The sequence below is a fragment of the Nicotiana tabacum genome, chromosome 8 (genome assembly GCF_000715075.1).
Source record: "Nicotiana tabacum cultivar K326 chromosome 8, ASM71507v2, whole genome shotgun sequence".
NCBI lineage: Eukaryota > Viridiplantae > Streptophyta > Magnoliopsida > Solanales > Solanaceae > Nicotiana > Nicotiana tabacum.
In genome coordinates this window covers 24,208,356-24,233,436 of record NC_134087.1, presented here as the reverse complement: position 1 = coordinate 24,233,436, position 25,081 = coordinate 24,208,356, and the positions used below count along the sequence as shown (strand labels likewise).

Below are 25,081 nucleotides of genomic sequence, written 5' to 3'. Positions count from 1 at the left end.
CTATGTGTACTTGCTTCTGGCCTGATTCGTCAATCTTCTTGGTGAGGATACCCATTTGCGTCATCAGAGTGGCCATATTCTCGGCTATAGAGTTGTTTGGGTGCAAAGCCACTGAGTGAAATGCTGGAGTGATTGTAGAGTCTCTTGTCATCCATCTTGAATTTTGAGCCATTTTATCAAGTAAGACCTTGCATTCCCTGAATGATTTGCTCAAAAATCTGCCACTTGCTGAAGCATCAACATTGGCCTTCAAGCTGTCTGCCAATCCCATGTAGAACCTTTGCCCCAACATCTGATCTGGAATGCCATGGTGTGGACACTTAACCAGCATACCTTTGAACCTCTCCCACGTTTCTTGCAATGTTTTAGCTAGTTTCTGCCTGAAGCTCAATATCTCATCAACTTGTTTGGTAGTCTTATTGGGTGGGTAGGACTTGTTCAAAAATTGCTTCACTTATTCCTCCCAAGTTGTAATGGAGTTTATAGGGAGCAAATTGAGCCAAGTCTGAGTCTCTCCAGTCACTGAGAATGGAAACAACAAAATCCTTATTATTTCCGGTATCACAATTGTTTGCCTTTGCGTGACACAAATCGACAGAAAATATTTAAGATGCTGCTAAGGATCTTCAATATAAGACCCCGAGAACAGTCCCTAGTTCTACAACAAATGTAGCATGTTGTTTGTGATTTTAAATGATTCTGCTTGTATCTGAGGGACTGCAATTGCGGTTGCCAAATTTTCAGCGGTGGGTTGTGCCCAATCATATAAGGCTGCTTCTGGCACAAGAGGTACCAACCCTGGTTGTTTGGGTCATTCCCATTGTTTCTGTTGTTTGGGTTGTCTATTATATCACCCATGTCTAATTCGATTCGTTTTGATGATTTTTGTTGTTGTTTGTCTTTCTTGTTTGCTTGGTTTCGTGCCTTGAATAACTTTCTCAGAATCCGGTAATGCTTCGTACAATTCACTAATTCTTGAGGAGTTTCTCGGCATGCACCTGTAATACACAAGACTAAAAACGTTAGAGTTTCAAAATAATGAGTTTCAAGTCGAGAAAGTTGAATAAACTACGAATTCTAACAATTCTTTTAGGCGTAATTAGTAACACCATTAATTCTCCGGCAACGGCGCCAAAATTTGATCCCACCCAACTATGCTTCCTAAAGAGGTCTAGCAGTCGTTGCAAATATAATTCGGTTTACAAGTCTGGAGTTGAATCCCATAGGGAATTAACCTATTAATTACAACCACTAGTTTCGTAAGAATCCAAATATTCAACCTTCAAAAATATAGACCAATGAGTTGATTGTTTACTAACTTAAAGCAAGGTAATTAGAAAGCAGTAATTTTACTACTAACAAAGCAAATGTTGTAGACAAAAATAGAAAGGTCTAGGGTTTTGATTTCCTCTATTGTCGGAATATTCCCCACTACGGTTCCTATAAAGTCACCCAAGTATTCTCTACCGATCGTGAGTACTTTGAGTGTGTAGCTCTCTCTCGAGCAATTACCACAATTTACTAGACGTATTCTCTCAAACTATGCTAGCTAGCACTAATTTACCGCTCACTATGATCGCACCAAGGTTTCGTTATCTCTAATACCGCCTTTAAAACCTCCATACTGATCTCTCAAATACGTTAAGTGTGGTGTTATTCAAAAAATACCTCAATGTGTACTCTCTCTCAAGCAGTATACACTAAATATACATAGTCAATTGAGGGCTCTTCAACCAACAACAATAATAATATAGTTGAACAAGTAGAGAAAAGTAAATTGCGAATTTATATTAAACGCAATAGAGAAATCATCCTTCAATGGGTTCCATCAAACCCTAGAATAGAAGTTTATCTACTCATATTCATAGCAACAATTTCCCAAGTACTTTGCATAATCAAATTACAAAGAAAATATGAAGGAATGTAGAACTCGATGATTCTTTCCCCCAAAGGTTGTTCCACGTGCTATTCTTACCTCTGGTAACCGAACTCCTTCAAAAGTTGTATTTAATGACTATTTATATATGTAGGAAAAGACATAAATGAAATAGCCCAAGTCCAAACCCAACAAGGATATGAAATATGCTTTTAAAATCCGGAATGCCCTTGCTATAGACCGTGCGGCTCCAGCTCGCCTAAAGCCTCGCGGCACCAGCTCTCTACCGCACCTCATCTCGCGATATCCCTTGCGGCGCCTGCTCTGTGGCGAGAAAAATGCCTTGCCTCACATGCTCTAACGCCAGCTACAAAGCTCGTCTCTCCTGTTTACTGCTTCATTTACACTTTTTCTTCCAAAGTATTTGTTTTGCTCACAGTTTTATCTCCAATGTACCTACACATAAAATAACTCAATTAAACAAAAATATAGTGTAGTTTAGCATTAAAGCACCTAAATATAGAGTAAGTAATGTACTAAAAATATATAATATAGCCACACATCAGCTCCCCAACTTCGACGGGTATTATAGCTTCGATGCCATAAACCAAAGAGAACGGGGTAGCCCCGGTATTGGACTTCGAAGTTGTGCGATACCCCCAAAGGACTTCGGGCAGGACTTTTCTTCATTTTTCTTTGGCGTCGGTCAACCTTTTCTTGAGGTTTTGTATTATGATTTTTTTGTCGGTTGATTCGGCTTGCCCATTTCCACTAGGGTGATAAGGTGTTGATAAGATCCTTTTGATCTTGAGGCCTTCGAGAAATTTGGTCACCTTGCTGCTGATAACTTGGAATTATGATTCATTTTACATTCCTTCTTACTTAAATTTTGATTAGAAATGTGTACAAAATAGTCCCAAAGGCTCACATGTTGTACTTAATTGGAAGGTTTGGTCAACAAGGTGACAATTAGTCAAAACCAGCTCAAAAAAGGAGTGAAACATGCACAAGTACCAAGAACAAGTCCAAGCTCAGTATAACAGGACCAATGCGGCCGCACTCCATTCTGTGCGGCCCGCAAAGAGGAGGTTTAGAGAGTGCTCATTTCAGGCAGCCAAGCAATGCGACCGCAAAGCATTTCATGCGGACCGCATTGACTTCATTGTGGCCGCACTCGACTTTGTGCGGTCCGCAAAGCCCAAGTTGGAGGAATATTTCCAATGCGGTTCGCGGTCCATTTTGTGCGGGCCGCAATAGAAGCCACTGCGGCCGCGGTGCATTTTTGCGGCTCGCGGTGGCCAAGTTCAGAGAGCAGATGCTTCAGTCAAGATCCTTAGTGTGGACGCACTCGATTTTGTGCGGTCCGCACTAGTCTCGCAGGGGTATTTTGTCCAAAATTTTTGGCCCAGTATAAATAGTTTCTTTTCCCATTTTAGGTCATCAGTTGTATTCTAGACAGCAACTGCGCTCGTGAATAGTGCTCTTTTACCATTTTGAGTGATTTTACATTAGTTTCATCATTAAATCTTCAAGTTTTATCTAGTAATTAAATATTATGGGTTTTTCTTCATCTATTTCTTTGCTTTCTTCTATAATCATGAGTAGCTAGACCCATTAGCTAGGGTTGTGGCTCAACCCTAGTATGGGTAATTGATGGGTCTTGTGTTTTAAGGCTTGAATGTCTATGGGTGTTTGATATTTGGACTAATGTATGACTTAAATGTTGAATTAGTGGTTGCAAACACTAGTTTATGCCTAGTTGACTTTAGCTCTTCTTGAAAAAGAGAGCCTAAGTCTATGAAATTGGTCCAACAAGGAATTGGGGCATGTTCAAGAGATCGATAGCCATAATTAAAGGGTTAAACCTAGAGATAGTAATACCCGACTTGAACCTCTATTGCTTGCACAAATTATAATACCCAATTGGTCTTGATAAAGTCAATTAGGGCAAAATCACTTGAACTACCGAGAGGTATAGAGTGAGTAGAATCGTGTAACGGTTATATCGTAATCCCCAAATATGACAACCTAGACTTAGACTCGAGAACCCGTCAAGTATCCACCTAGGATAAAGTCACTTCCCTAGTGCCTTTTAACCATTTAGACAACCTTCAATAGTTTACTATTAGCTTAACTTAGCTCAATTTAGCATCTTCGTAGTAGAAAATTAGAAGTAATATCAAAACCAGCTATGTTTAGAAGTGCAATTAGGAACAACTACGCAACTCCAATTTAGATAGAAACTCAACTCCAATCTCTAGCTCCCTGTGGAAATCGATCCCGACCTTCTCGGGTAAAAGCTGCTTCGACCACTCTTGCTACTTTGTAGTAGTACAGGGTTGGCATCGATTACTTTTTGGCGCCATTGTCGGGGAGCTAACGGTTTTGGCTATCTATCTAAATAGTTTGTGTATTGTTCTTCTTTCCTTCTACGTTACTAATTTGTTTTTTTCACAACTTCAGGTGCAAAATGGCAGCAAACAACAATGACCCTCTTGGAAATGTGATTGCGGGGGAGGAGGTAGATGATGTCGGAGATGATAAGGTGCCTCTTGTACCTCAAGGACAACGTAGAGGCCGCCAGGACAATGCCAATACCAATATTCCAGACCCTCCTCCGCCACCTCCAAGGGTGGCTCCCTGAGTGTTTCCAAACCAAGGCTATGCAAGTGCAATTGTGCCACCCCGAATCCGGGCGGGAAATTTTCAAATTACCAATGTGATGCTGACATTGCTGGAGCAGCGTGGATATTTCACGGGCGCTGCCAATCAAAATGCTTACAAACATCTCAAGGGTTTCGTGGATACCTATTGGGGGAGCAAGCAAACTAATGTGTCTGAGGATGTACTTCGGTTGAGACTCTTCCCATTTTCACTTAAAGGAAAGGCATTGGATTGGCTTGAGCGACTTCCCAACCATTCCATCACTACTTGGGATGAGTTAGCGGACAAGTTCATTGCAAAGTTTTTCTCACCGGGGCATATGGCAGCATTGAGAGATGAGATCTTGGATTTCAAGCAGGAGCCCGCCGAACCATTACATTAGATTTGGGAGCGCTATAGAACAATGGAAAAGGAATGCCCTAACAATGATATGACTAAGGCAATGATCCAACAGACTTTCTACTGGGGCATTAACACAACAAACCAGTGCATAGTGAACTAACTTGCTGGGGGCAACTTCATGAAGCTGACTTATGATGAGACTTGTGACATTATTGATGAGATGGCTGACACTTCCGCCGCTTGGCAAAGTAGAGTCAATGTGGCCCAGGGTGACCCCACAGTCACTCATTTGTACAAAGAGCTACATGACCATGGACAGGCTATAGCTGAGCTAACAACTATAATGAACCAACCAGCAAAGGCACAGTTGTAACAAGTTCAAAATCCTCGCCAAGTGAATGTCATGGAGGGTGTCAACATGCTAGTGAACAAAAGAAGATAGAGAGTCAACAGATTCAAGGGAATTCAGAGCAATTTGACAATAATTGTGGTGGATTCCAAGATGATAGTTATGATGGGCAGAATGAAGAGGTGCAATACGTGAACAACTATCAAGGCCAAAGGGGCAATTCTTCCAACCAACAACAATGGAGAACCCAAGGCAATTAGGGCAATCAACAACAAAAAGGTAGTGGTAATTGGGGGAACAACAACCAAAATTCCAATTGGGGCAATCAGAACAATTAGGGTAATTGGAATAGCAACAACAACAATTGGGGTGGTAACAATAATCAGGGAGGTTGGAACAATGGCAATCAAGGAAACCGGGGGAAAGGCTTTCAAAGGCCCCCAATGTACCAACAACCAAACAATCCACCCTCATTTCTATCCCAATATTAGAGTTCCTCTAACAATGAAATGGGGAGAATTGAGATGATGTTTGAACAGATGATGAAAAAGAATGCTGACTCTGATGCTCAGTTGTCTTCCCATAATAATGCGAACTCTAATGCTTAGTTGTCTTCCCACAATACTTCAATTAGAAACTTGGAGGTTCAATTAGGCCAAATTTCCCAATCCTTGAATACTCATCCTAAGGGGGCTCTACCTAGTGATACGGTAGTTAACCCGAAGGGTGGGAACAATCATGTTATGGCGGTAACTACAAGAAGTGGGAGAGGCGGTGATGTGAATGCCTCCAAACAAAAACAAATTGAGTGATGAAGTTGAGTTGCAAGAAGATGAAATTCCTTTGATGGTTGAAAATGTAATTGATGCGAATGTGAATTAAGAAGTGAGGATTGATATTCAAGATGTCGAGGTGGAAACTCAAAATGACGCAAACCCGTCTAGGGAACACTTAATAGACATGCCGGAGCCGGTTGTGCCTAAAGCCAAGGCTCCTTTGCTAAGGCCACCTCCACCTTCTCCTCAAAGGCTCGCAAAGCAAAAAAATGAGAATCAGTTTAAAAAGTTTATTGATATGATGAAGAGCTTATCCATTAATGTGCCTTTGGTGGAGGCTCTTGAACAAATGTCGGGCTATTCTAAATTCATGAAGGACTTGGTGACAAAGAAACAATCTGTGGATTCTAAAACTATAAAGATGACCCACTAAGTTAATGCAATAGTGCATTCAATGGCCCCGAAGCTTGAAGATCCCAGTGCTTTCTCCATTCCTTGCACCATTGGGAGTACAGACTTTGCCAAGGCTCTATGTGATTTGGGGGAAATTATCAACTTGATACCTACTCAATTTTTAAGACTTTGGGTATTGGTCAACCGAGGCCGACTTCCACGAGATTGCAAATGGCGGATAGAACGATGACGAGACCATTGGGTATTATTGATGATGTGCTTGTCCGGGTGGACAAATTTATCTTGCCAGCTAATTTTGTGATCTTGGATTGTGAGGTGGATTATGAAGTTCCAATCTCATTGGGGAGACCTTTCCTTGCTACTGGGAAGGCCTTAGTTGTTGTGGAAGTAGGGGAACTCACCTTCCGGGTAGGTGATGAAAAAGTGATCTTTCATGTGTGCAAGTCAATGAAACAGCCCAACAATTCCGAGGTGTGCCCTTTTGTGGACCTTGTCACAGCAGTGATAGTTGATGATACCAGTGCAATGATCAATGTGGAAGACCCTCTATAGGCCGTATTGTTGAATCTTGATGTCAATGAGGATGAAGGCCGAGTGGAGTGTGTGAATGCTTTACATGGGATGGGCTCTTACTCTTATGAGCCTAGGAAACTATCTTTGGACCTTGAGAATAGGAAAACTCCACCAACAGAACCTTCAATTGAGGAACCTCCGATGTTGGAGTTGAAGTCGTTGCCTCTACACCTCAGGTATGAGTTCTTAGGCCCTAGTTCTACTTTGCTAGTTATTCTTTCCTCCTGTCTTACTAACATGCAGATTGATGCCACATTGGCGGTGCTCCAAAAGCAGAAGAAGGCAATTGGATGGACTTAGGATGATATTTGGGGGATAAGCCCTGCATTCTGTATGCACAAGATTATTTTGGAAGATGATGCAAAGCCCTCCTTGGAACATCAAAGGAGGTTGAACAAGGCAATGCAAGAAGTTGTGAAAAAAAGGTGATCAAGTGGTTGGATGCCGGGGATGTGTACCCCATTTCTGATAGCTTTTAGACTTCGCCGGTGCAATGTGTACCAAAGAAGGGTGGCATGACCGTGGTTGCAAATTCACAAAATACGTTGATTCCTACTAGAACTATCACCGATTGGAGGGTATGCATGGACTACCGCAAGTTGAATAAAGTAACTGTTACACCCCCTAAATTTAACAACATTGACACCGTTATATATGTTTGATGTGGTATTTCGAGTGGAATAAGTATAACAACATTGATACTGTTAGATATTATGTTAATGTGGTATTTTGAGTGGAACATTTTTGTAAAGGAAAAAAAATGGTTTGAAAAATATAATTTTATATAATTATTAATATTACTACTTTCGAATATGTTTTAAATTATACACATAATATGAGAAATGTTTATGAGATTTTCTTTATTGTAAAGGTATGAATTATTTTTTTCACAAGAAAAGAAGATCATCTTTTTACTATTTTAAGATTAAGCCTATGAAAATTTGTACTCTTTATATGAGATTGGGAAAATTAGAAGTTGAGAAAATATACGTATTTTTATATGGATGTTTTAATAAAATAATGGTGTATGTATTGATTTTATATGGTACCATGATTTATTAATATTTTAATGTTTAATAATAGTACTTTACGATAAGGACAAGACTATTTTCGAGATTGTAAGTATTTATGGTATTAGAAACAAGTTATAAGTAAATTCGTGGAGGTGAGAGGATAAGCAAATTGGAGAAATTGAGTTGCGTCGAACTTTGACAATTTGGAATAAAATACGATCCAAGCTATAATATCTTGTATTTATGGGCTAATAATATACCACATGACTATGTTAGTATGATGTATAAAGTGTGTTAAAAATAAGTAGTATTTTAAGTAATTTGAGATAATTTTTAATTATGTGGATAATTAATTAATTACCGGGTAACGGGTCATTACATAATTAATTAATGAGTTATGGGTGGATAAGACTAACCCTCCCTACCCCCACGTGACAACCACTCTTTCTTTAAACTAATGACTCTTAATAGTTTTAGAGCAGGTGGCATGACCAGGACAAGTGTTATGACCAGGACAAGTGTTATGACCTAAGTTACATATCATTTTAGAAAGAGAATCCTTATATCTTAAAGACATAAGAATCATTTTCATTCATAACGTGAAATTTCAAGGATGTGGAGTTTGTTTTCATAAAAGTGTTGAAATATTTATTCAAAAATCCCTTTAAATTTTTTTCAAAATCTTTTGCAAGATATTTCCTTACCTTGGAGGTAGGGGTGTTCGTCGGTCGGTACTTACAGTATTTAGATATTTCGGTTCGGTATTTTCGTTATTCGATTTTTTAAAATTCTATACCAGTATTGTATCTAATTAAATTCGGTATGGTTTGGTTTTTCTCCTTTCGGTTTCGGTTTATTCGGTTCGGTAACTTCATTTTATTCGGTTTGAATACTAACTAGTGTATAGAGCCATACACTCTAATATTCTTAATTAAAGTACTCAAAAATACAAAACTGAAAATGTCTGTTAACAAAAAATTTGTCCAAAACTAGAAAATATCGACCCAAATAGAGAAAATTGTACATAAAAAAATATTTGATCATTAGAAATGTCTTGTTAATTGTTTAAAATTAATTGATGAACTTTGAGAATAAAGGAAAGTAAAATTTTAGATATTTTATATTTATGTTATAATTGATAATATGTGTTTTGCGTAATATAATATATATTTCGGTACGGTATCGGTATTTCGGTATTTTATTTTAAAATACCAAATACCATACCTAATACCAATTTTTTTTAAAACTTAAACCAAATATCAAAATACCGTATACCAAATACCAAAATTTTTGGTTTCGGTACGCTAATTCGGTATTTACCAAATTATGCTCAGCCCTACTTGGAGGGGAGGTTAAATATGTTTATTTGCATTTTTGCCAAGATTGTTTTTTGGAAAAAAAGGCAAGCAAACATTTTTCTTCAATGGTGTCTGCTTATTGCCAAAGTAATGGCAGTTGTTGCATGGTGTTTACATATAATTAGGTGGAAAAACAAGGACGTAAAGGTGTACCACTGATCTTAGATAAATTCCCTATTTAAAGTTATTCATACGAGAGACAGATTATATAGGGACGAGCTTCATTAGAGTGCCTGCTCTGTCATCATTCATTTAACATGTTTACAGTAGAAAGAAAGTTGCATAGGGATGAGCTTGCGGAAATACTAATGATGTAAAAATGATTCACTGTTATGGGAAGTTTATTTGTTTTATCACTTAAAGATATCACTTGGTGCACTAGATAAACTTCTGAGAATAATATATAGCCATTTCTTGTTGCAAAAGATGGAGTTTATGTTGAGTTGAAGATCCTTTTCATGTTAACGAGGCCTCGTCTTTGAAAAAAAAAAAGAACCGTGGAACTTATTTTGCCTCATCTCAGTACTACTATTATCTTCTTTCTATTCTTGTCGAATACAAGTAAAGTTAAATATGATGCCACAAGTTTCTTTTATAGTTACAACTCTTTCTCTTATTAAGTATCTTTGTTTTACATGTAATAGATATGTGTATTTTATTTTAAATATTTGTTAGGAATTGTCTTTGCGACATTTTTGCTGTTTTTTCTCTTTTTGTAAGGTTCGACTTTTGAGGTAGTTGATAGAGTTTGAGCTATGCTATCCAAGTCCAAAAGAATATATGCACTGTCTTCGAATAGTTCGTGGAGATGGATTGTCAAGAAAATCGACTCAGGTATATTAAGGCTATCTCTTCTTTCTTTTGGCATGATCCGAATAACGATACATAAACATAATACTATTTCATAAGTGGTTCTACCCTTAATAGTTAAGGATATCTACATTATTCATTCTTATAAAATGATATTCAAGCATGTCTAAGTATGTTCTTAAGTCCCTATTGAAGTATATGATTAAAATGTTGAATGAAGTTGTGTATGGTATATGATGGAGAAGTTAATGTTTATAATATAGTGATACATGTACATGCATCTTCATGTATTTACCACCCTGCTATGGTCGGTCGGGCAGTTACCATCGGTTGGGCAGTTACGTATCATTATTTACCGGTTGGGCAGACATGCATATTAATTTACCACCGAGCTACGGCCGGTTGGGCAGTTACACATTTACCAACAAGCTACGACAGGTTGGGCAGTTACATATTCACCACCGAGCTATGGCCGGTCGGGCAGTGTCATGACCCAATTCCCGAACCCGATCGTGATGGCGCCTCTCGTGAAGACAAGGCCAGCCAGACAAAAACAGAACACCTCTTTTAAACAGTTAAATATCATAAACAGTTCTAAAGCATGATATAATATCCATAATTTGCGGAATTAACGATAACAACAGTAAAAGTCATCGCGACACAGCCCAAACCGGGGTGTCACAAGTCATGAGCAACTAATAAATACGGATACTAGTCTACTAGATACGAAATCCGATACAGAAGTTCAAGAACATAAAAATAGTAAGATAAGGGAGGCACGGGGGCTGCGGACGCCAACAGCTACCTCATAGTCTCCGAAAAACACTGCCTGGAGCGGAAGGATCAGCATTCAGGAGCGGACTCTGCGATGCTTGAATCTGCATACACGGTGCAGGGAGTAATGTGAGTACTCCGACTCAGTGAGTAATAATCATTGTCACACCTCCTTTTTCCGCACCCGAGAGGGCGCAAGGGAGTTTTTCCAATTAAAGGACAATCGGAACGGGATTAGTTTATTTATTTTAGAGTCGCCACTTGGGAGATTTAGGGTGTCCCAAGTCACCAATTTTAATCCCGAATCGAGGAAAATAATGACTCTATATTACAGTCTGCGTACCAGAAATCCGGATAAGGAATTCTGTTAACCCGGGAGAAGGTGTTAGGCATTCCCGAGTTCCGTGGTTCTAGCACGGTCGCTCAACTGTTATATTCGGCTTATTTATCTGATTTTTAATACAATTATGAACCTATGTGCCAATTTTATCTTTTATCCGCTTTTATCGTTCACCGTTATTTTTATAGGACTTGCAACGTCGTGAAAACATATCTCGAACCACGCTACATCAATGCACCCGTGGTTATTGATATATCTCGACTCGGCTGGGATTTGGATTTGGGTCACATAAATGTGCACCCGAGTTTAAGAAGGTAAGGTTTTATTAAAGCGTATCCTAAAGAGACTAACGTGTTGTTATTTAGGGAGGGTTGTGAGATTTGCTAAGCAACCCATCCCGGAAACTAAATGCTCCAACAATATACATTTAACAAGGGCCCCGCATTTGCACGTTGTGTTTATTTTTATCGAGGCTCATCTCGTTCTTATTTTAAAAGGTTATCCTATAGCAACTACGTTTCTTATCGCGTTTGTCCTTATCAATTGAAAACAGTATATAGTCCTAATTAATTAAATGCTTGCAAGCTATTTGTAATGACATTCAGAAAAGCTAAAAAAATTTCAGAAATGGGGCTGTATATGCAATCAGCCGAACAAACAATTCTGGGCCCAAATCCAGCCCATGCGCGATGGACCAGACCTGGGCCTTCGCCTGTTCTACGCGGGCCTACTTAGTTTGCTTCGATTTGGGCTCGACCTTCATGAGGTCGAGGCCCTGAACTGATTCTTTATTTTGTGAAATGGGTTTATCAGTTTATGGGACAATATGGCAGAAGGAGAAAGAACTTTAACTAAAATGGATAGCTTTCCTATTTGGCCTACATTAGAGAATATACTATACCATCAGACTAAGTTTGAAATACAACTTATTACACTGGGCGTATTCTCACTTAGCAGTATACATACAAAGCTAGCATTCGTTAACCTACATTGATATACTTAGTATGTAGGCTGTTTCTATTGTCCAAACAAAAATGACAATCATTATACAATACATGATGTCTAATGTAACAATTTATGCATAAAAGTCACTCTTCAGGTCTTTTCTTTTGTATTCATGCTCAACTTTCCAATTACATTTGACAGAGTATTAGTCATGTACCTGGTATAGAGAACGAAAAGAAGAAAAGAATGATCAGTTGGGCAGTATGCCACAAACACAGCAGCAGCAGATACACAGCAACAGCACAGCAACAAACCAAACCAAATGTTTTCCACAAACCTCAGACGACCAACAATATTTCCCAGAACAAAGAGGACCAACAAATAGTCGAGTACCAAACCAATGAACCCAGAAAAGAAGGATGAAACAAACAGCAACAACAGAGTATTCAATGCAGCAACACTACCAATTGAATAACCAGAAACAGCTCAACCAATGCAAACCAAGAACTTGGCCAAGACAGCTTGACCAATATGCACTCTTATACAACTTTTCAGGCAGTGTTTGGTTGCAGTGTTTATTGGAAGCTAACTTGTGTTTTTTCAGTTTTCTTTGAACTCACTAGACCTCTCTTTGGACTAAAAATTTTACAGCCCTTTTTTTCTCTCTGAAAGCTAAAAGTCCAGCCTCCGACCCATAAACTTCAGCCCCTGTTTTAGTTGTCCAATGGCCTATTTATAGGCCAAATGCACCATTACAGCTGAGCTGCCCTGCCTGCCAATTGGCAGAATGCCCATACCCTTTAAGCCCATCCTAAGCATGCTTGGTGTCAGCTACCTTTATTCCCCACGCCTGGTTTTTGTTTAATCCAGAATTATGGGCTCATTTGTTTATTCATTTTGAGCCCCCATACCCTTGTGTCTTGTTCCCCATTGGTATTAGTTTAATCCTAAGTTAGTACCCTACTTGTCAGCTCACTTAAACTAATTACTTCTGTTCTTTTTAGCACCCCAGATTACCCCTGTCAACCTTGATTATTACTGCCCCTGCCTATTGCAGCATTAGGGCATTTTTTGCACTGATGAAAGCTCGAGCTCAGGACTGCCTAGACTGAACCCTTTTAGTCATTTTTATAATGCCAACAGACCATTTCAAACATTACTAGGTCATCCAGCCAGTGTCCGAGTTTAATTAGTTATGTGACAATCCTAACTCCTTCGATTCATTAGTTATAGAAAACTAATCGACGATATTTATCGAGTCGACTATACTAATTATAGCAGGTAATAATCGATCGCTCACATAAACAATACGTTTAGGGACCTAAAGGGCATCAGACAATTCTATGTTCAATAACTGGGGACCTATATAAGTTTATTCATTTGACGACCAATCTAATCGAACAGGTTCATCACAGAGTACATTCAGAATACAAATAGAAGACAAACGACCAAATAAAAGGTCTTTAACAGAGATGAAAGAAATCTGGATGAAAAATAACAAAATAACAAACAAACACAAAGAGATATGCTGACAACTTATTTGGAAATAAAACAAAAGAACGGAAAACTTACCAAAACGTTTAAACCAAACAGACCCAAATCAAACTCGACTTCGAACTTTTGAGGCCGAACAAACTTTAGTCAGGGTGTTCTCACATGAGAACACCTTGACTAAGGTCTATTAGACCTCAAACCTATGTCAAAACTGGCCGGGTTCCCCAGGTGCATGTGTTTCCAGTTCTGGATTTCCAGATCTGGATTTTTAGGAGTTGTGGGTAGATTCGGACCAAACCAAGTTTGGTTTGGTCACTAGGAAGGTCAGGGGGTGTCTGGTATGAAGATGGGGTGGTTTGGTGTAGATCGAGTTTTGTCTCGAATCTTCAAATCCAGATTCGAGACGATAGGAGATGATTCGAGGTTCGTGGTTAGTGGATTCGTGTTCAGGGGAGTGAGGGGGTCTTAGGGTGTTCAGGGGGTGGTCACCGGCGTTCGTGCCGCCGGCTTTAATGGCGAAGGAGACTAGGGCGGCTGCTAGGGTTTGGGGGTTTCAGGGTTCAGGGAAGGAGACGAGTGAGGGGTGGGGTTCGGATAGGGGGCGTGGGGTGTAAGGGAAGGTTTATATATGGTGAGGTTGATCGGATCTGAGCCGTTAGATCAGATGATCTCAACGGCTTAGATCTGATGTTGAGAAATGGGACGGGGTCGTTTGGTAATTAAACGAGGTCGTTTGGTTTAAGTGGGGGATTGGATCGGATTGGTTATTGGGTCGGGTTTGAACACGGGTTGCTGAAAATGATCCTGGACCGTTGGATTGGATTGATTGGAACGGCTGAGATGGATTGGCCTGAAACGGTGTCGTTTCAGGAGGTGTCTGGGCAACCGGATTTGGACTGGGCCTGCGTGCTGGTTGGGCCAGTTATTTTGTTTAATTTTTGGCCCAAACCGATTTCCTTCTCTTTTGTTTTTCTAATTTCATTTTTTTCTTTTAAAACAAAAATAAAAATAATAAATAACAAAATAACGAAATTAAAACTAAACAACAATGCAACATTTTAACACAATTATCACAAAAATTATTTAAGTAAGTTAACTAAAAGCCTAGAACGAGCGATGCACACATATATATATATATTTTGAATTTTCTTTTACTGACCGAATTATGGTTTAATCATCCTAACATGCATATTTTGTATTTTTGTTTGTTAATGATTAAATGCAAAAATGGACAGACTCACAAACGATTAACAAAACATGTCACGGAAAGACCGAAAAATTGTACAGCGAAGCCCTTTGCCGCTATTTTTATTTTCTTTTGGAGCAATTGTCCGTGAAGCAAAAATCACGTGCTTACAGCTGCCCCTCTTTGCACGAAGACACGAAGGGTTTTCGCGCAAAGATAAAGCGAGCGATTTTTGCCCGTCCGAATGCTCCGTGGGAAGCATTTTTTGAAAAAGATTTGACCGAACCTTTGCTTCAGGGGTTTCCTACATATCCTGGGCTGAACAGGAATCAGGTCAATGTAGTTCGGGAAATTTTGGTAGCTGGGACTACCGTGCGACTGTATTACTTGCTGCTGTTGTGCGCTGTTGCATGCTGCTGTAGGATGCTACTGCTCAACCGATCTCCCTGTTACATTGCTCTAAAAGGAAAAACAAGAAGTTAAGCTAGAGTATGAGATCTCATCCATCTTCGACTTGTTCTTGTTGCCTTGCTTTCTTGTCGGCTAACGTTTTCCTCTGACGCCTTTATTTTGTGAACTTGGAGATGATGCTGGTCCTTCACCTTTTCTGACTGTCAGTTCTCATCACTTTGCTTGATTTGCTGGGGATACGGCTTTCTTCTTTAAATCTTCCAATGGTTTCTTCAGTGGTATGGCTTTTCATCAGAATTGTTATACTAGGCATGCTACAACGTTCCCAAACTGTTCCTTTTTCCTTTTGAATGGCGCGCTTGCCTCTGCAGTTGTCTGCTTCTTGGTGCTGGGGATTTCATTGTTTCCCGTTTGGGGATCTCTGTTGTACCCTTCCGTCTTCAGGTGGGGCGACTGATTCCAAAATCTAGAGCTGAATGTATTCCCGCATTATACTGGTGGGCGACCTAGAACTTAAGAGTATTCCCGCGTTATACTGGTGGGCGACCTAGAACTTAAAAGTATTCCCGCATTATACTGGTGGGCGACCTAGAACTTAAAAGTATTCCCGCATTATACTGGTGGGCGACCTAGAACTTAAAAGTATTCCCGCATTATACTGGTGGGCGACCTAGAACTTAAAGGTATTCCCGCATTATACTGGTGGGCGACCTAGAACTTAAAAGTATTCCCGCATTATACTGGTGGGCGACCTAGAACTTAAAAGTATTCCCGCATTATACTGGTGGGCGACCTAGAACTTAAAAGTATTCCCGCATTATACTGGTGGGCGACCTAGAACTTAAAAGTATTCCCGCATTATACTGGTGGGCGACCTAGAACTTAAAAGTATTCCCGCATTATACTGGTGGGCGACCTAGAACTTAAAAGTATTCCCGCATTATACTGGTGGGCGACCTAGAACTTAAAAGTATTCCCGCATTATACTGGTGGGCGACCTAGAACTTAAAAGTATTCCCGCATTATACTGGTGGGCGACCTAGAACTTAAAAGTATTCCCGCATTATACTGGTGGGCGACCTAGAACTTAAAAGTATTCCCGCATTATACTGGTGGGCGACCTAGAACTTAAAAGTATTCCCGCATTATACTGGTGGGCGACCTAGAACTTAAAAGTATTCCCGCATTATACTGGTGGGCGACCTAGAACTTAAAAGTATTCCCGCATTATACTGGTGGGCGACCTAGAACTTAAAAGTATTCCCGCATTATACTGGTGGGCGACCTAGAACTTAAAAGTATTCCCGCATTATACTGGTGGGCGACCTAGAACTTAAAAGTATTCCCGCATTATACTGGTGGGCGACCTAGAACTTAAAAGTATTCCCGCATTATACTGGTGGGCGACCTAGAACTTAAAAGTATTCCCGCATTATACTGGTGGGCGACCTAGAACTTAAAAGTATTCCCGCATTATACTGGTGGGCGACCTAGAACTTAAAAGTATTCCCGCATTATACTGGTGGGCGACCTAGAACTTAAAAGTATTCCCGTATTATACTGGTGGGCGACCTAGAACTTAAAAGTATTCCCGCATTATACTGGTGGGCGACCTAGAACTTAAAAGTATTCCCGCATTATACTGGTGGGCGACCTAGAACTTAAAAGTATTCCCGCATTATACTGGTGGGCGACCTAGAACTTAAAAGTATTCCCGCATTATACTGGTGGGCGACCTAGAACTTAAAAGTATTCCCGCATTATACTGGTGGGCGACCTAGAACTTAAAAGTATTCCCGCATTATACTGGTGGGCGACCTAGAACTTAAAAGTATTCCCGCATTATACTGGTGGGCGACCTAGAACTTAAATGTATTCCCGCATTATACTGGTGGGCGACCTAGAACTTAAAAGTATTCCCGCATTATACTGGTGGGCGACCTAGAACTTAAAAGTATTCCCGCATTATACTGGTGGGCGACCTAGAACTTAAAAGTATTCCCGCATTATACTGGTGGGCGACCTAGAACTTAAAAGTATTCCCGCATTATACTGGTGGGCGACCTAGAACTTAAAAGTATTCCCGCATTATACTGGTGGGCGACCTAGAACTTAAAAGTATTCCCGCATTATACTGGTGGGCGACCTAGAACTTAAAAGTATTCCCGCATTATACTGGTGGGCGACCTAGAACTTAAAAGTATTCCCGCATTATACTGGTGGGCGACCTAGAACTTAAAAGTATTCCCGCATTATACTGGTGGGCGACCTAGAACTTAAAAGTATTCCCGCATTATACTGGTGGGCGACCTAGAACTTAAAAGTATTCCCGCATTATACTGGTGGGCGACCTAGAACTTAAAAGTATTCCCGCATTATACTGGTGGGCGACCTAGAACTTAAAAGTATTCCCGCATTATACTGGTGGGCGACCTAGAACTTAAAAGTATTCCCGCATTATACTGGTGGGCGACCTAGAACTTAAAAGTATTCCCGCATTATACTGGTGGGCGACCTAGAACTTAAAAGTATTCCCGCATTATACTGGTGGGCGACCTAGAACTTAAAAGTATTCCCGCATTATACTGGTGGGCGACCTAGAACTTAAAAGTATTCCCGCATTATACTGGTGGGCGACCTAGAACTTAAATGTATTCCCGCATTATACTGGTGGGCGACCTAGAACTTAAAAGTATTCCCGCATTATACTGGTGGGCGACCTAGAACTTAAAAGTATTCCCGCATTATACTGGTGGGCGACCTAGAACTTAAAAGTATTCCCGCATTATACTGGTGGGCGACCTAGAACTTAAAAGTATTCCCGCATTATACTGGTGGGCGACCTAGAACTTAAAAGTATTCCCGCATTATACTGGTGGGCGACCTAGAACTTAAAAGTATTCCCGCATTATACTGGTGGGCGACCTAGAACTTAAAAGTATTCCCGCATTATACTGGTGGGCGACCTAGAACTTAAAAGTATTCCCGCATTATACTGGTGGGCGACCTAGAACTTAAAAGTATTCCCGTATTATACTGGTGGGCGACCTAGAACTTAAAAGTATTAAAATTGCTTCCTCGTTCTTCCGAGAAAATTTTCGACAACCGGCAGAAAATTTTCTGCCCCGGTCTTGGTGACTCCCTTGGCGTTGCTGTTCTCGTCAATCCTTTGCTTTCCTGCAGCAGACAGAAGGATTTAATTAGTTTTTATCGTGGTGGTAGAGGGTGCCTTTCTGGCGGATGGTCTTCCTTTCTTCCCCTTTTCTTGCTCTTTGTCCCCATAATTGGTTGGCGGGCAAAGTTGCCTGTTGGGGGTCTCTCGCCTGCTGGGGATCGGTTTTCAATTTATCCCCTTTTCTTCTTTCTCTTTAAACACATGATGTGGGGGTCTGCTTCTAACTCCCGAAACCACTCCCTTTTGGAGCTTACTTCTTCCAAAATTTCCGGGCACAATCCCTGCATTGCCTGGGACCGGCCTTTACGACTGTTTGTATCATCCGGCATTTGGATGAATTCTCCTTTGGTTTCTGGTAGTAAGCTTTGAAAAATCCTTTCAAGACACATTTTAGGAAAAGAAATAAAGATATGAAAAAAAAAGAAAAACTTTCTGAACCAATATTTTTGTGGGAGGAGACAATCCAAAGAACTTATCTGGAGGACACAATTGGTCCCCGTGATCATGACGTGCACCATAGATTCCCGACCCAGTCTATTTGTATCAATCAATTTGTCCGACGGTCTGACTTGCTGGGGATGATAAATGGATGTTCATCTTGTTGCAAATGTGGTAGCTTCGCTGATCTGTCTCGTCGCCTCATAGTGCCCTTCGAGGGGTTTTCACTAATGAGACTCTCTCTTTTCTCTCATCTCCCGGCGCCTTATGGTGCCTGTGAAGGTTTTCACCAATAAGACTCTCTCATTTTATATCCCTCATCTTACATCGCCTCTCGGTGCCTGCGAAGGTTTTCACCGATGAGACTCTCTCATTTTATTTCTTTCGAGGAATCGGGGTGTTGTAGATACGACCCTCTTTTCTGGAGATTCCTTTGACTAATCAATTCGTTCCCAATCTTACGATCCTCTTCTTTGCTGGGGCTTGGTGTATTATTCTCGGCCTTATTTTCCGGATTTGGCATCTCTCGAACATTGATCGGGAGGTCTTTTGGATGTTGACGTTGGTTTTGGTGTGGGATTGAAGAAAGGCTACAAAAATGAAAACAATTTGAAGGGTGATGTGCTACAACTTTTAGAATCTAACCTTTGTTGGAACTTAGAACATAACCTCTGCCCCAGTTTTCTTGCTTGGAGAATTTTATTTTTTATGCTTATGTTGAGTTACGTGCGTTACGCACATTGTGCTATATTGTGCACACTATGTACATTATGCATCCTATATTTGCTATGATGCATACTATGACCGAGCCGTGAGGCGCCTACGTATCCTCTTTGAGGAATCAGGTCAAACGTAGTTCCCACGGTTTTATATTCCTTGATTTTTCTTTTCTTTCTTTTCATTTTCTTTTCCTTTTCTTTTTCTTTTTCTTTTCTTTTCCTTTCTTTTCTTTTTTTTTTTTTTTTATATATCTTTCCCATTAGTGATTCCAAAAGAGGGGTATTGAAAGAATTTGCTCAAGGCTCAAAGGGGAAAGCGAAGGTTAAAAGTGTTTGGATAGAAGAAAGAATTGCCTCCGTCATCTCATTATTCAACAAACGCCAAATACAAACAAATAAACCAAAATTGCCATAATTTAAAGAAATTACGCATAATATCTCTTGACTGCATCTGAATTGATAGCCATGTCGACACATCCACCTTCGACATCTGTCAAACACAAGGCACCATTGGCCAAGACTCTGGTCACAATATAAGGCCCTTGCCAATTTGGGGCGAATTTGCCTTTCGCCTCGACCTGATGTGGGAGGATCTTCTTCAATACCTGCTGCCCTACTTCAAACTTCCTGGGGCGCACCTTTTTATTATACGTTCTTGCCATTCTCTTCTGGTACAGCTGACCATGGCACACTGCTGCCAATCTTTTCTCATCTATCAGGCTCAACTGTTCCAATCGAGCTTTGACCCATTCATCATCATCAATCCCGGCTTCAGCGACAATTCGGAGGGACGGAATTTCGACCTCCGCTGGTATCACGGCCTCAGTCCCATACACCAACAAATAAGGAGTTGTGCCTATGGAAGTCCGGACGGTAGTGCGGTAGCCCAACAAAGCAAAGGGCAATTTCTCGTGCCACTGTCTGGACCCTTCCACCATTTTTCGCAGTATCTTCTTGATATTCTTATTGGCTGCTTCGACTGCTCCATTTGCCTTAGGACGATATGGGGTGGAATTGCGGTGTGTAATCTTGAATTGTTGGCATACCTCTCTCATCAAGCTGCTATTAAGATTCGCACCGTTATCCGTGATGATCACTTTTGGGATCCCAAATCTGCAGATGATATGGGAGTGAATAAAGTCCACCACTGCCTTCTTGGTTACCGACTTGAAGGTTTTAGCCTCAACCCATTTGGTGAAGTAATCAATGGTCACTAGAATGAACCTGTGACCGTTGGATGCTGCTGGCTCGATGGGCCCGATGACATCCATGCCCCAGGCCACAAACGGCCAAGGTGCTGACATCGTATGTAACTCTGTTGGCGGAGAATGAATCAAATCTCCATGTATCTGGCACTGATGGCATTTCCTCACAAAAGTGATACAGTCGCGTTCCATGGTGAGCCAATAACACCCTGTTCGAAGGATCTTTCTCGCCAATACATATCCGCTCGTGTGTGGTCCGCAAACTCCCGCATGTACCTCTTCCATGACCGTCATTGCTTGACTGGCATCTACGCATCTCAACAATCCCAAATCCGGGGTTCTTTTGTACAATACTCCTCCACTGAGGAAGAAACCATTCGATAAACGCCGAAGGGCTCTTTTTTGGTCTCTCGAGGCATGTTCTGGATATATCCCCATTCTGAGGTATTCCTTGATATCATGAAACCAGGGTTCGCCATCTGCTTCTTCTTCTATGGTATTGCAGTAGGCGTGCTGATCACGGACTTGGATATGCAGAGGATCAACATACATTTTGTCAGGGTGGTGCAGCATTGATGCTAAGGTGGCTAAGGCATCTGCAACCTCATTGTGAACTCTCGGGATGTGTTTGAACTTCACCGATCGAAATTGCTTGCTCAGATCATGCAAGCATTGTCGGTATGGTATGAGCTTTAGATCTCGTGTTTCCCATTCCCCCTGAATTTGATGTACCAAGAGGTCCGAGTCTCCCAAGACCAAGACGTCTTGGACATCCATGTCAGCAGCCAAGCGCAGACCCAGAATGCAAGCCTCATATTCGGCCATATTGTTAGTGCAGTAGAAGCGCAGTTGGGCCGTAACAGGATAATGCCGTCCTGTTTCAGAAATGAGTACTGCCCCTATTCCAACCCCTTTTGCGTTTGCAGCTCCATCGAAGAAAAGCTTCCAACCTGATTCCTCGGGTAATTCCAACTCATTCGTATGCATCACCTCTTCGTCAGGAAAATACATTCTTAAGGGCTCGTATTTTTCATCAACGGGATTTTCTGCCAAATGGTCTGCCAGTGCCTGGGCTTTCATGGCCGTCCTTGTCACGTAGATGATATCAAATTCTGTGAGCAGAATTTGCCATTTTGCCAACCTCCCCGTGGGCATAGGTTTCTGAAAGATATACTTCAATGGGTCCAAGCGGGATATGAGATAAGTAGTATATGAAGACAGGTAGTGCTTCAACTTCTGAGCTACCCAAGTCAGGGCGCAGCATGTTTTCTCGAGTTGAGTGTACTTGACCTCATGCACTGTGAATTTCTTGCTAAGATAGTAGATGGCCTGCTCCTTCCTCCCTGTGTCATCATGTTGCCCCAGTACACAACCAAATGAATTTTCCAAGACCGTTAGGTAAAGGATTAGGGGTTTCCCGGGCTTAGGCGGGACCAATACGGGTGGATTAGACAGATACCCTTTGATTTGGTCGAAAGCCTCCTGGCACTCTGCCGTCCAACCTACTGCAGCATCCTTTCTCAGTAGCCGAAATATGGGCTCACAAGTTGCTGTGAGTTGAGCGATGAACCTGCTGATATAATTGAGTCTACCCAGCAAGCTCATTACCTCTGTTTTGTTCCTTGGCGGTGGCAAATCTCGGATGGATTCAATTTTGGATGGGTCCAACTCAATCCCCCGTCGACTGACGATGAATCCTAGCAACTTCCCTGATGGAACCCCGAATGCGCATTTGGCCGGGTTAAGCTTGATATCATACCTCCGGAGTCTTTGGAAAAATCTCCTTAGGTCTGCTACATGGTCCTCCTGACGCCAAGATTTGATGATCACATCATCGACGTACACCTCAATTTCCTTGTGTATCATGTCATGAAACACCGCGGTCATTGCTCGCATGTACGTTGCCCCGGCGTTCTTTAACCCGAACGGCATTACCCGATAGCAGTAGGTTCCCCATGGCGTAATAAACGCTGTCTTCTCAGCATCCTCTTCGTCCATTAGGATCTGATGATAACCCGCATAGCAATCCACAAAGGATCCGATCTCGCGCCCAGCGCAATTATCGATCAGGATATGAATGTTGGGTAACGGGAAATTGTCCTTGGGACTTGCTTTGTTGAGATTGCGGTAGTCGACGCACACCCTGATTTTTCCATCCTTCTTTGGGACTGGTACCACATTGGCCAGCCACTCGGGATACCGAGTGACCCGAATGACCTTAGATTGTAATTGCTTAATCACCTCTTCTTTGATCTTTACACTCATTTCTGTTTTAAATTTCCTTAGTTTTTGCTTGACCGGAGGGTATGCCGGGTCAGTGGGCAATTTGTGAACCACTAAATCGGTGCTCAATCCAGGCATATCATCATATGACCATGCAAAAACATCTTTGAATTCCCTGAGAGTTTCGATCAATTCTGCTTTGACATTCGGCTCAATGTGGATGCTAATTTTGGTCTCTTGGATGTTATCAGCGTTTCCTAGGTTCACAGCCTCAGTGTCATTTAGGTTAGGCTTGGGTTTCTCTTCAAATTGGCATAGTTCTCGATTTATTTCTTCGAAGGCTTCCCTTTCGTCACATTCGGATTCATTATCACAAACGACCTCTTGCATCATTGAGTCAGATTCAGATTGATTTATTAGACTAGGTCGAAGATCCGTTGTGCATGCCATGTCATTAGGACCAGTAAAAAGAGAACTGTTCAGAAAGAAAACAAAACCAGAAATTAAAATGGGACAAAAGAAAAGAACTTTATTAAATTTGCAGGATAAAAAGGGTTCACACTTTTACAAGACGAAAGTAAAATTGGGATTACACCCTTGGATAATCCGATCAAACAAACAAACAAACAAAACATTAATCAAAGCCTACTACCAAGACTCCCCTCGGACAGGGAGAGGAGTAATCGTCCAATTGTTGGTCTTGGCCTCAGGCCCCACAAATTGTATCTCTGCCCTGCTGGAACCCTCTCCAGCTTCCACCATACTGACATCTGCGAATAGTCTCTCAAAACTCTGATTCAGGTCTTCATTTACACCGATCAAAGGTCCTCGAATCTTTGGGATCGCTGACCCCTTGGCACTTGCTTTAACAAAAGACCTTGAGAGGTGTGGCACTGGTTTAGGCAGAAACCAGACCTTCTTCTTCATTCTTCGCGCCTCCTTCCTGTCTGCTGCGGTTGGTTTGAACCCCAACCCGAAGGTTTCCAGATTCTTAGGAAGGGAAACAGGTTGGACTATCCCTTGAAGTTCAACTCCCAGGCCTTTTCCCGGCACAAATCCGTTACCCAGCATCTCCGATACCATCATGACTGTTGCGGCAGCTACCCTAGGGTGCGGGATGATTTCTCCTTCAGAGATTTTGTTGGCCGACCCTGTATCGAGAATCTGGTAGACCCAAGGACCCTTGTCATCACTGGTCTCTATGAAAGGCACAATGATTCCGCCCATGGTGTATGTTGTATCCTCACCGTGCAACACGACCTCTTGTCTTTCCCACTCGAACTTCACTGTCTGATGTAGGGTGGAAGGCACCGCTTTAGCTGCGTGAATCCAGGGTCGTCCTAACAGCAAGTTGTAAGATACCGTGGCGTCCAATACCTGGAATTCCATGGTAAACAGGACCGGGCCAATGGTTAGTTCAAGTACAACATCCCCCACAGTGGCTGTTCCGTTTCCGTCAAACCCTCGGACACAGATGCTATTCTCCCGGATTCTTCCACGGTCAATCTTTAACTGGTCCAGGGTGGACAATGGACAAATATTGGCGCTTGAGCCGTTATCCACCAATACTCGGGTTACCACCGAGTCTTCACATTTGACAGCTAGGTATAGAGCTTTGTTATGCTCCGTACCTTCCACCGGCAGGTCATCATCTGAGAATGTCACTCTGTTCACCTCGAAAATCTTGCTAGCAATGGTTTCCAGGTGGTTTACAGAAATCTCACTGGGTACATGAGCCTCGTTCAATATCTTTAACAGGGCCCGACGATGTTCCTCGGAATGGAGGAGTAATGACAATAGTGAGATCTGGGCAGGTGTTTTTCTCAGCTACTCAACCACAGAATAGTCTTGTACTTTCATCTTCCTCAGGAAGTCTTCAGCCTCTTCTTCTGACACTGGCTTCTTGGTTGCCACTGGGTTGGTTTTTCTTAACTCCGCCGGAGCAAAACATCGACCTGATCGAGTCAAACCTTGCGCTTCACAACTGACTTCTTCC

General features: G+C 41.5%; 1 non-coding gene across 1 annotated transcript; it reads left to right on the top strand.

Moving 5' to 3' along the window:
- The first annotated feature begins 302 nt into the window (after positions 1–302).
- LOC142163663 (small nucleolar RNA R71) lies at positions 303–409 on the top strand. The gene has a single exon (XR_012694608.1). It is a non-coding gene; the product is annotated as a small nucleolar RNA R71 (small nucleolar RNA).
- The last annotated feature ends 24,672 nt before the right edge of the window (positions 410–25,081 follow it).